The 12486-nt window shown below is 33.3% G+C and overlaps 1 long non-coding RNA gene across 2 annotated transcripts; it reads left to right on the top strand.

The window, feature by feature from the left end:
* The first annotated feature begins 285 nt into the window (after nucleotides 1–285).
* On the top strand, nucleotides 286–3753 carry LOC147486573 (uncharacterized). Of its 2 annotated transcripts, XR_015201755.1 has the most exons (11): nucleotides 286–435; nucleotides 602–757; nucleotides 841–1285; nucleotides 1377–1504; nucleotides 1579–1657; nucleotides 1738–1855; nucleotides 1943–2103; nucleotides 2206–2326; nucleotides 2407–2557; nucleotides 2652–2761; nucleotides 2866–3753. It is a non-coding gene; the product is annotated as an uncharacterized LOC147486573 (long non-coding RNA). The 2 variants fall into 2 exon arrangements; XR_015201754.1 differs by having other exon boundaries at nucleotides 2407–2761.
* Nucleotides 3754–12486: the final 8733 nt, after the last annotated feature.

Genomic DNA, 12486 nt, shown 5'->3' with positions numbered 1-12486 from the left:
AGCTATGGGCCTGGCTAAACAAAGAGTATACCTAAGACTATACACCGTATAAAACACTAAATAGTCCCAGCCACCTAAATTTATTATTTGGATAAACAAAAAAAAAAAAAAAAAAAAAAAAAATCACTATCAATAACCCACGCCCAAAACTAAGGCTGGATTCTAAATAAAAACAAAAGAGTCCCAGCCACCTAAATTTATTATTTGGATAAACTAAAAAAAAGATCAACATAAATAACCCACGCCAAAAAATTAATAAACACAGACTTATGATTAGGATCCAATCCTATAACCAATAAAGAAGCACACTAAAACAATAACTTTACACCGTATAAAACACTCAAATTAGTAGTTATAAATATATCTATCAATCTTCATAATCGAGCAAAGAAAACAAAAATCTCAACTCAATACAACACCTCGGCCTCCATCAAGGTAATATTCAATTCATATATATTATATATTTTTTAGACAAAAAATTTATTGATTCAACTACATATGCAATGGCTATGTAAATGTGTATAGAATAATTTATTTATACCTTCAATATAACTGTTGATGTGTTTCCAATATTCTAATCTTCTATACAATTTGTGACAAGGTTACAAACATGGCAATTCAGTACCATATGTTGAACACCATCAACCGTTCAAAAACTGCTTGGAAATTAAAAGTTAGGGTCGTGCGAAAGTGGGATGATCTTTATTCTAAAAACCTAGCTATCAAACACAGAGAAGTCCTTCTTATTGACGAACAGGTATGTGCTTAATTAGTACTAGATTTACTGTTTATTGTTTAATTGTTGTTTATAAAAAAAGTTATATTGTATGTATTATGCAGGGCAACCAAATTCAAGCTAAATATGGGGTGAAATTAACAAAGAAGTTTGAAAAGCATATGCAACCAGATGCACTATTACTTATTGAAAATTTTGACATTGGTGACAATTCACCTAAATACTGTGTTGCACCGCATGATTACAAACTCGAGTTGAATGACACTACTATAATCAAAGTTGTCAGTAATCACGATATGCAGATTCCTCAAAACCTATTTTCATTCACTTCTTTAAATGATATTGACTCAAACAAGGACAACATAGTCCTTACAGGTAATACGTTACATTAATCCTATAGATTTTTTTTAACCAAAACAACTACAACAATGACTTTGTATACAATGCAGATGTCGTAGGACTACTACTGAAGGTTAAGGCAATTGAAACATCAACCATAAGAGGAGGCAATACAAGGAAAAAATGAGATATAATCATGGCAGATACAACGTATAACAAATATATTATATATATTATGTTTCACAAGTTCAATTTTATTTTTATTTACACAGATTCTTACTCTTCATACTATTCAATGCAGAAACACTGTACTTAGATCACATATATTGTGGGGTAGTGCAATGGATCAGATTCCAACTGACTTCATTCATTCACTGGACAAAAATTATGTGTTAATAGTAACATCAACTTCAGTACAGACCTGGAAAAGTAATCATCTTCTTCTTTGTTTTCAAAATACTATTTCTTTGCATTCATGATAGTTAACTTTACCAAAATCACAGGATATTTTCTCTAATCAACATTTGGAACAAAAATATATACAAACTTGCAAATACCTGAAGTTGAATCAATCATAGAAAGGTAACAAAATTTCATATTAATTGTATTCAATTTATTTGATTTTCTTTTTCTAAAAGTAATAACAATTTCCAAACATGCAGAGCGCAACAAATAAAAGAAGAAGCACAGGAAGAAGAAAAAAATGATTTAGAACAAATAAAAACAGGGGACGAGATACAAAGCTTAACTGACGTCATAAATCAAGATAACCCTGTAAAGGTAACAACAACTACTTATCATCCTTCGCTAAACAATTTATATCATATAATATTGTTAATACAATTTATTTTGATTTTTCATAAACAGGAAAAGTCGTTCCTTTGCAGAGCAAAGATTTCTAAGATTTTAAATGACAACATATTACCATGGTATTATAAAGCTTGCGAAAATTGCGTCAGTAAGCTTGAAGAAATCAACTCCAGACTTTGGTGTAATAGATGTGAAAAATATCCAAAACATTCCAGAAGGTATGACTATGTAGGAAAACTATAAAACATGTCTATTCTAATCAATTAGGTGCTATTTTATTTTTTATTTATTTTTCTGATTTGTTCACTTTTGAAAAATAGGTACAAATTAAAACTCGAGATCACAGATGATGAAAGTTACACAACCACAATTGCATTTGGAAATATAGGAAAAGTCATGATCAAACATTCAGAAGATGAACTCTATAAAATTGAAAAACAGGTAAAAACATCTTTAATTGAAACAATATATTACAATTCTTTAAACAAACCACTAATAATTTCTTTTTTGAATTATTTTAGAAAAATGGAAAAGAAATGGTTGAGAAGATATTGAAAAGCATTGTTGGAAAAAAAATTCGATTTTCGCATGAAAGAATCCAATAACAGCAACAATTATAACACCAAATCGTTTGTTCTTTTGTACACATGTCCTGTGAGCAATGATGAAGAGGTATGTATATACATTAAATGTCGTTTCAGAATTTATACGTATGATTATATACATAGTTGGAACATTTCTCTATTAATACAAGAAACAAACTCAGAGATAGCTGCTATTGAAAAACCAACAATGGAAAACCGAAAAAAATCTATGACAGAACCTCCAAAAGAAACCCCTTTATCCAAAAAAGTCTGCAAGACTTTAGATCTCAAGGTAACCATTTATATATATATATATTAAAATGTCTTAGTAAATTTCATCTTTCAAAATAAAACAAATGGAAATCTAATTACTTTTTCTGTATTATTTTTCAACAGGGCAATCACTTGGAATGAAGATAGTTTCTACTCAAAGGAGTATAATTCAATAGCTGAGTGGACATTAAGAATTAGTTATCATTGGATCATAAGCTACAATTTATTATTGTGTTTGTGTTGTTCATGCATGATGAACAAAAATAGGAATTCATTTTGAATGGATAATAAGTTATGCTACAATTTATTAGTCGATGTGCATTGGACTTGCTAATATTTTTTGTCAAGTACTCACCTGAACCTGTCCTTGGATGTGGCGTACAACATCTTCACTCGGATCCAAGAGGTTGCAGGAGACCTGAAGTGCGAAAAACACATTTTAAAGACATTCAACATGCTAACTAAATAGACAAATTTTCAACCAAACAAGACTACATTCTGAAGTCTCACAAATTGAGTTTTACTCATTACCTGTTGCAGTTACTGAATGAGTAATACACTAATACCATATCTCAAGAAACACTGCATACACTGACACACATATCGCACACTCAAAAAAATCCCTTATAACTTTTCATTATGAAACTAATATTTTTCAATATTGGTGCAAACACTGTATTACTCACAATACACTGTGTTTGTGACTTGGACTCAACTCTCCTGTTTTTTTCATATCAACTTTAACATTTACAGGTAAAAATACTTCTGAGTGCCATGCTATGTGATAGTTTTCAATCCACAAGCAGTAGTATAAAGAAATCAACCGCCGTAGACCCACACATGCTTTCATTACTGACAGATGCAAGTTTGGCTATCCAAATCTTTCGGCAGTTCCAACAAATAGAGAAAGAGACAACACTAAAGAATAGAATGTAAAGGGCTGAAGTTCTAAAGCCATAATTTGAACATATCGGATTCCAAAATCTTAAATCCTTCAAAACAACCTCAATAGCATTAACTTCTGTCAACCTGCTTTACATGTGACGATGTAGATGTCGAAGCAGTATCAGTTGCTTCACCAAACAATCGATGTCAGATATAAGAATGTTCTTTGCTGATTACAACAATCTTTCCGTTTCTCATTCCAGTATGAAATTTTATGGCGTATATTTGTGCAAAGAGAACCTCATTCCATGTATCAGGAACACCAGGGAGGCACCAGTGCAAGCAATCTTGCACACCTGCTGTAGCTTTGATACTGTATCTTGATCCAATTTTTCGACCAGATCAGGAACATCTTATGGTTACTCATTTTAATTTTACTTTAGCAAAATCATATTCTTATTTAGGATTAATTAAGGGAGATAAGCTAGAGGACTACATCGCATGATTATATGGTATGATTACTGATTAGAGTTACTATGATGCTTTACATGCATGAACTATTGAAAGCCTCATGAAATTCCAAAACTACATAACAACAACACAAAAATACAATATTTCTATCTCTTTACCTTCCCTGAACATCTTCTATATAAAGCAAAAGCTTCCCCACTCATTTCACTCACATAGTCACACTAGCTCCTCTCCAAACCAATCTAATTAAACAAGTCAGTGGCATTCTCTTCCAAGTAAGTGAATTTCTTCTTTGCAGTAGTGTTACTAACATGGACTATTGTAGTGTCCATGACTGTGCAAGCATGACCATTGGCCTCCGGTTCAACTCTAGCTGCTCGACTAGAACTCGAGGAACAAAACTAGTGTTGGAAATCTTTAATGGAGCTTCGAGCATGCACTGGTGAGGTAGTCCTGTTCTTTCTGAATGGTGAAACATACTTAGGACCAAGTTGCTGTCGAGCCATTCCGGTCATTGAGCACAAATGTTGGGTTCATAGGCAAGGAAAGCGCTGTACTCGAGACTATTGTGACTCCATATGGATAAACCAAAAAAAAAATCACCATCAATAACCCACGCCCAAAAGTTCAAGCCACCTAAATTTATTATTTGGATAAACCATAACCAATAAAGAATCACACTAAAACAATAACTTTACATCGTATAAAACACTCAAAGTAGTAGTATTCTAAATAAACAAAAGAGTTTAACTTATAAATACTAGAGAATCAATCAATAACACATTCAAACAACCTGCAGACTTCCATCTCCCATCTTCAACACCTAGGTAAACTATTAAACTTTCAAAGTTACATATAAATTTATTGTTCTATGAATTCTTGATTATTTAGTACATATATCACTTATCTGAATTGAACTACACTACTATCACATAGATTGGTATCAATCATCATATGTGAGCATGATTTATCATCTTACCACATTAGCTACATTGAAATTTGTAACTTATTCATAAGATAACATACTAATTTTTTTAAAATTTATATGCAGCAATATGGATCATAATACAATCTTTTCTATTTCAAGGAAAGCAATATTGAATCAAATACTGATGGAAATCAATATTTATAAACCACCGGTTTACACAACAAAAGTGAAGGGTGACAAATTTGGATCAACCGTAACAATAGATGTTCCTATTCTGAAAGGAATATTTAAAGAAGATTGTGATGAATATGATGAAGATGAAGATTGAACCCTGCAAACATCCTATGGAACTCTTGAAGAAACACAGAATAAAGCCGAGAATGAAGTTGCACAAGCCACTCTCACATCACTATGTCAATGGTACAAATTCGAAGTCAAAGATTTCAACTTCACAGAACTTAAAAAAGCAAGTAGCGAAATCAATCATCTACGTTAGATTCATGAAGAAACTACAAAGGAAATCAAACATCTTCAAGAAGCCAATGAACAATTTCATGAAATAAATCAAGGCCTACATGTTGATATCATGCACATTGGACAAGAAAATAGAGAATTGCGAACAACACTTGCTAATGTTGAAACGGAAAATAGAGAATTGCGAACATCAATTGCTAATGTTGAAACAATCAACATAAGTGATGATGAAGACAAACAAATAAACACGACAACTGGTGAAGATTTTGACATAATCAACATTACTGATGATGAATAGAATAGAGTTACATGGAATTATCAATTATTTAAAGAGTTATCATTATGCCAAGTTTTATTAGAAATGTTCATGCATTTTAATTTGTTTAGAAGTTTTAGAACCTTTGATTAGTAGCTATATGACTACTTATTGCCTTGATTTTGAATGATAACTACAGTTTATTTTACTACCTTTGTCACATTAAAAGAAAAAGTTCATTATTACCTTTCTAAAGAAGTGCATCAGCAAGTATTACTTCCACTATCCAATTAACCATTTTAATCCGTTGTTGAAGCATAGAAACAACAAAATACATAGCGGGATATCCAGCGAGACACAGCAAAACGGCATACAAAGCTAAAATAATTCAAGTTTTAATTCATCCTATATCTTACCAATTGGAACTTTTGGTGATGGAATTATCACGAAATTCATACGCGAGTAACAAGTGAATGCAGCTCAACTGTTCGTTCGCTTGACCGAATCATACCTCACTAAATAGGTGAGAAGAAAAAAAAAACAAACTTCAAGAATCAGGAACAAAATAGGTGGAAGAAGATAAAATTCAGCATGGACTCACAGTTTCCCGCCAAAGTTGGAATTGAGATATATAGAGAATTGAAGGCATGGTTATCCTCGCTTCGCCAAATATGTGTACCAACGCTTCTTCCGTGTCTTTGCACTAGGAACCGAAAGAAGAGAAGGAAGTCCAAGAGAATGAACATGAAACTTCTCCAATTCATGTAAAACTGCAGGCCCAACATGGTCCTGATAAACTAAATCAGTAAGTAAACTTAGTTTTGTTTACTCAATAACACGAAGTTCTCTAATTATCAAAAGGAAGATAATAACCAGGCCAACGCTATCATCACCACAAATCAGAAGTCGATGCCTATACACAAGAGGAACTGCATAACCATAGGATAACATGGAAAACTTGCTCACATCTGAAGACGCTGCAAGGATAGGAAAAACTTCAGATATGTGAACCATGACTGCCCGGAGATGTCTTTGCAGAAATGGTGCAACAACTGAAAATAATGGCCCCCCCGAGTGCACAACTGAGCCTCTATGAGCAGCAGGAGTAATTGTTGACATGGCCTCGAGGAAAGATATTTTGCTACCCTTATTGAGTCAACATCTATCAAAAATTTGTCATCACTAGAGTAAACTTGAGGATATCTCTCACGAAAAGCACGAATAGCAAGCTTCAATGCATAAGGCTTTTAAATCTGCACCACAGTATCCCACACAACTAGCGGCAAATTCCATCCTTAAGTCCTTTGAAGGGGTCGCTTCCATTTTCGCGTGTGAATACACGTGTTTCTATTCTATTCTATTTCAGATAATCTTTTTGGACACGTTAGATACTCATAACACTTGGTAATATAACCAATCCTTTGGACCAAGGCCTAAAGTCCAAATTCATAAAGGACCATAACATGGACCTTAACTCTAATACAATTCATTTAGCAAGCCTATCCTCTTGGATGAAATAATCTCGACTATGGGCAGGGCGAAATGCTAGTTTATACAATATTTATGACTCACTCTTTTGAAACTTGCTAAATAATATATACAAATTTCATGACAATCGTTTGAATTGAGAAAAAAAAATCGTTGTAGTTTAATTTTCTAACAATCATTTTAATTGAGCTTTAAAAAGGGGAAAAGAGACAATTTTAATATATATATAGCTATCTAATAAGATAGGGTTTTTTTTTCACACTACAAGACAAAATTATAATAAAGGACGGTCTGGATCATTTATAGCATGGCATGATCTAATGACTACTAAGTGACCGATCAACCTCAAGATAAGAGTTCCAATTAGAATTTTGAAACGGGACACTGACAATAACGGATCCCACTTGGTTTTTCTGGGTTTTTCGCACACCAAGTCGCGGGTTCGAGTCCAGAGAAATGCGAGTTTGGGCGTTTTTTTTATTCAAATCTTCTTAAAAACACACTGGCCTCTACTACTTACCCTCCACTCCCGAGTCTCCACTACCTGAGTAGACTGGACAGAAAAAAAATGAAAACCTTTACAGGTTTTTCTTTACTTCCACAATCTATTGCTATTGTTTGCTTTGATGATCTAAAGCCGTTTAAGGTGAATTTTATTGAACCCTCTAGCTTATTTGTTTTTTCTTTTCGAATTAAGAAATTGGTATCAAAGAAATGTGTACCATTTTTTAGCTTCGTGCTGGCGTCGTTGCTGGAGGTAGAGACAACTTCCGAGAGATCGAAGCTGGCGTCGTTGCTGTTCCGCAGTCACCTCAGATTTCAAATAAGTATTTTGTTGTTCCGAGAGATCTAAAGCCGTTTAAGATGAAATTTATTGAACCCTCTAACTTATTTGTTTTTTTCTTTTCAAATTTTATTGAACCCCGGCCCCCAACTTATTTGTTTTTTCTTTTCAAATTAAGAAATGGGTATCAAATAAATGTATACCATTTTTCTTAACTTTGTGTTGCTGTTGTTACTAGAGCGTTTAATGGCATTGCTTCCTCTTTTTAATTCTTATTACTATTTCCTCTTTTTAATAAAATGACAGAAGCTAAAAAGTAGACTTATTTAGTTCATACTAGAAACCATCGATAGCTTGGTGGAGAATGTAAATAAAATGACAGAAGCTAAAATGTAGACTTATTTAGTTTAGACTAGAAACCATCGATAGTGGAGAATGTAAATAAAATGACAGAAGCTAAAAAGTAGACTTAATTAGAATTAGAATTTTTCTTTGTTAATTCCTAGATATATCTGTGCTTTTTCAATTAGGTGTGCTACTATTTACTACTTTGAGTCTTCGTCGTGCTCTTTTATTAGAACTCCGTTTTGATTCTTTAACTTTGCGTGCTTCCAATTTTTATGGAATTGACGCTTCCTAAGTAATATGGTGAAAAAGCGAATGGAAGAGAGAGGAAGGGAGTCGTTAGTTCACCCAGTCAATTCCATAGCACGTCATCCTATTGAATTTCCCAATCTGGTATATGTGCCTCCACATCGAAAAAATGTTGTGCTTCCTAATTTGGTATATGGGCCTCCTAATCGAAGATCAACTACGACTCCCAATATTTTATTTGTTGTGTCTCCTAATTGAAGATCTAATGCAGCTTTGAATAGGTTATTTGTTGTGCCTCCTAATCAAAGATCTAATGTGACTCTTAATAAGTTATATATTGTGCCTCCTAATCGAAGATCTCCCACGGCTCCCAATGTGTTATCTGTTATTTCTCATAATCGAATATCTACTGTGCCTCATAATATCTTATCTATTATGCCTCCCAGTCAAAGATCTATTGCACCTCCTAATCGAAGATCTATTGCGTTGTACAACGACTTCGAAGAGAAAAAGATATCGATCAAAGGACTATAGCACAACAAAATCAGAGACGGAGAGAAAAAGTCATTATGTCTGATTCCTTTAAGAAGACGAGGTCAACGTACGAAGTTGGGTCCTCTTCCTCTACCACAAAAGATATCACAATGCGAAGTTGTGAAGATAATACTGTGTAAGTCAAGTGCTTAAATTCTCACTCTTATGTTAGGTTTTAACATACCGTAAAGCGTGATATATTATAGGTCTATTTTTGCAATGATCATGATATGACTGGATTTGATGAAAGTAAAGAAGAAATTCTTAATCCTTATAGAGGCCATGTGTTTCCTGTTCCAAATCACCGTCACTCTCTGGGAAAGATGGATGTTCTCTCTGTCCAATTTGTTAGGCCCTTAATTGGAAAGATGAACAGTTATCAAAATCAAAGAAAAATTAAGCTACCGCTTCTTTCTCCACTGCCTCCTGCACTTAAATCTTTATTCGAAGGATCTAATAAACGTGCAAGATTATTCCGTGAGCAGATTCAGCAATACAACATGTGTAATGCCTTTACCAGTCTTGGTTACAAATTTAATGATCGTGTGTTACATGGATATGGTCCTACCTCATTCACTGTTCATGGGGAGTTACGACACCAAATTGGTTCATTGTTGCCTGATCTAGGGATGGAACCTAAGTTTTCACAACTTTATATTTATGATCCCCTAGCTGCTTTGGATCACCGCCACAATCGCAACCCGAATTTGTCAAGGGAAGTGTTGAAAACTGTACAATAAACTCTTCTACAAACCAACAAGATCTGTGATATCTATAAGCAAGCATTTGAGGTTTTAACTAAAAATGCTTATGAGAATAACAATAAACCAGTCCATCTACACTATGATCCGCATTCGGATAGACGAAGGTACAATTTTTCGACAGCTGATGAGATCGCAGTAATATTGCCTAGAGATGGGAGTAAGGCTGATGCCATGCGTGATATTGTACTTCTTTTGAGAGGAGGGCATGAGTTGGAACGGATAAGCGAATGCCATCCCGCTTATTTGCCTTTGCATTATGTTCTTCTGTTTCCTTATGGGGATTTGGGTTAGTCACCTGATTTGAAGTTGTGAGACGTCAAAAGAAATGCTCCAAGTAATGCAAGACTCACCCAATTATGTACTTTTATTGGATTAGAAATTAAAGAATACGTTGTATCCATATATGTTATGTAAGTTTTTATGATAGTTTTTTTTTTTTTGTAATGATAGCGTGGATACTAGCTTGAAAGTAAGAATAGAGATTATTTCCTTTTGAGAACCATCTCTTTTGTAAACAAAATGCTAAATGTATAAAGTCTGAAAAAATCATGTGTAGGTGGTTTGCTTGCAGGTATCAAGTTAAATTGCCAAAAATTTCAGTGACATGTTTGCAGTCATTGCTCCATGCATGACACATTTATCTATAGGGTAGCAGAATGGTGTGCAACCATCTGAAGTTGTTCGAGCTCCTAATCAATTTCAAGTTGGTGTGAGTAGTATGCATAGAGGGGAGAATAAGAGAAATGAGGAGCTCGATCAGTGGGCTTGGAGCATTTATTTTATTTTATTTTTCCCTTTCGTTACTAGAATTAGTCCCAGGAGAAAAATTATGCGGAGTCTTCTTTAATGTTTAATGAGTTGTCTTTTATTTTTAAAAGTAATTTGTATTATGTATAAATATTAAGTTATATATCTTGGTATGGTTTCTATGAGAATTGTATTGTTTTGATTTTCAGGTTATGCCAGGATTTAGGTTTTTGAAATGTTGAAAATACAAAAGAGATTCTACTGATTTTTTTATAAAAAAAATGATGATGCTCTTAATTGAAGACTCTCTCCCCTTATTTTTCTCATTCTCATTATGATATGTGTTGAATTAATGAATGTGTAAGGGGTATGCGTAATGAGTTGGTTTGTGAGAAATGAAATACATAGAATTGCTATAATAATAAGCTCACTTGAGGATGCGCATGAAATGATTATAAAGTATAAAACTGTTGGAAATGATTATATCATCGATCCAGTGCTACCATAGAGATGGTCTCTTGGGGTGTTGTTCAAAAGCAATGTGTCTAGAGTGCCGACTGGCACGGGCATTAACTAGCATATATATAGGGGACGGATAGAACCACTCCTATTTGAGCCACTCCCGAGCCACTTCATTGACTTATAAATTGAATTAAGACCCAATTTTTTGTGGATATGATCTTCTCACAATAGATAGCAAGCCCACAAAATTTCATCGTATTTGGATATGTCTAACCTTGCGAACACTTATCTAACGATCTATAATTTATCGATTTCATAATAATATTTGATTAGGTTAGACATATTTGAATGAGCCAAAATTTGGTGGGCATATTATTCATGGTGGGGAGATCATATCTACAAAATATCAGGCCTTAATTCAACTGGTAGGATGAGATATGGCCTTGTACATTTTGGGAGCTTTTAAAAGACCCGGTGTGTAAGTTTTTAAAATGGAAACCTCCACCAATTAAATTAAGGGTCGATATTTTGTAGATATAATCTCCCCACCATGAATAATATACTCACCAAATTTCAACTCATTCAAATATGTCTAACACAATCAAATGTTATTATGAAATCGGAAAATTATGGACCTTTAGATAAAAGTTCAAAATTGTACACTAGTTTTTGCAAGGTTAGACATATCCAAATAAGATGAACTTTTGTAGGCATGCTATCTATTGTGAAAAGATCATATCCACAAAAAATCGAGTCTTAATTCAATTTGTAAATCGATGGAATGGTTCCATCCCTCCATATTATACAGTTCTTCTTTAAAAAGTAGCTATTTAAGTTAATTTAAAATAAGTACGTAAATAAAACTTCACCTAAAAAATTAATTCAAACCTAATTTTTTGTGGTTATGAAACACTCACCATAAAGATCATTTCCACAAAATTTTAACTCATTTGAAAACCTCTAACATAAATAAAAATTGTTATTATCTTTAAAAAAAAATCTAACAGTCCAGAAATATCAAGTTTTTGTAATCCTTTTTTGGCAATGTTAGAGGTTTCTAAATGAGTTGAATTTTTGTGAAGATGATCTTAATATTGAGTATATCATATCCACAAAAAATTAGGATTGAATTCATTTTTTAAGTGAAGTTTTACTTACATACTTATTTTAAGTTAACTTAAATAATTACTTTTTAGAGAATGACTGTATCGTAATAATAATAACGTATTTTTCACTCTAGGTTCTTTGTTCTTCTCTCCATGCCTTTTTGCTCTTTCACGCTCTTATTTCTTGGCCTCGTACACAAGTGAGCCCAATCCATAACAAAGTACAGTACCGGCCTGTTAAAATGTCCAAG

This window comes from Coptis chinensis, chromosome 7, assembly GCF_015680905.1.
Source record: "Coptis chinensis isolate HL-2020 chromosome 7, ASM1568090v1, whole genome shotgun sequence".
Classification (NCBI taxonomy): Eukaryota; Viridiplantae; Streptophyta; class Magnoliopsida; order Ranunculales; family Ranunculaceae; genus Coptis; species Coptis chinensis.
The sequence above is the reverse complement of the archived record's forward strand: the minus strand, read 5'-3'. Positions and strand labels throughout refer to the sequence as shown.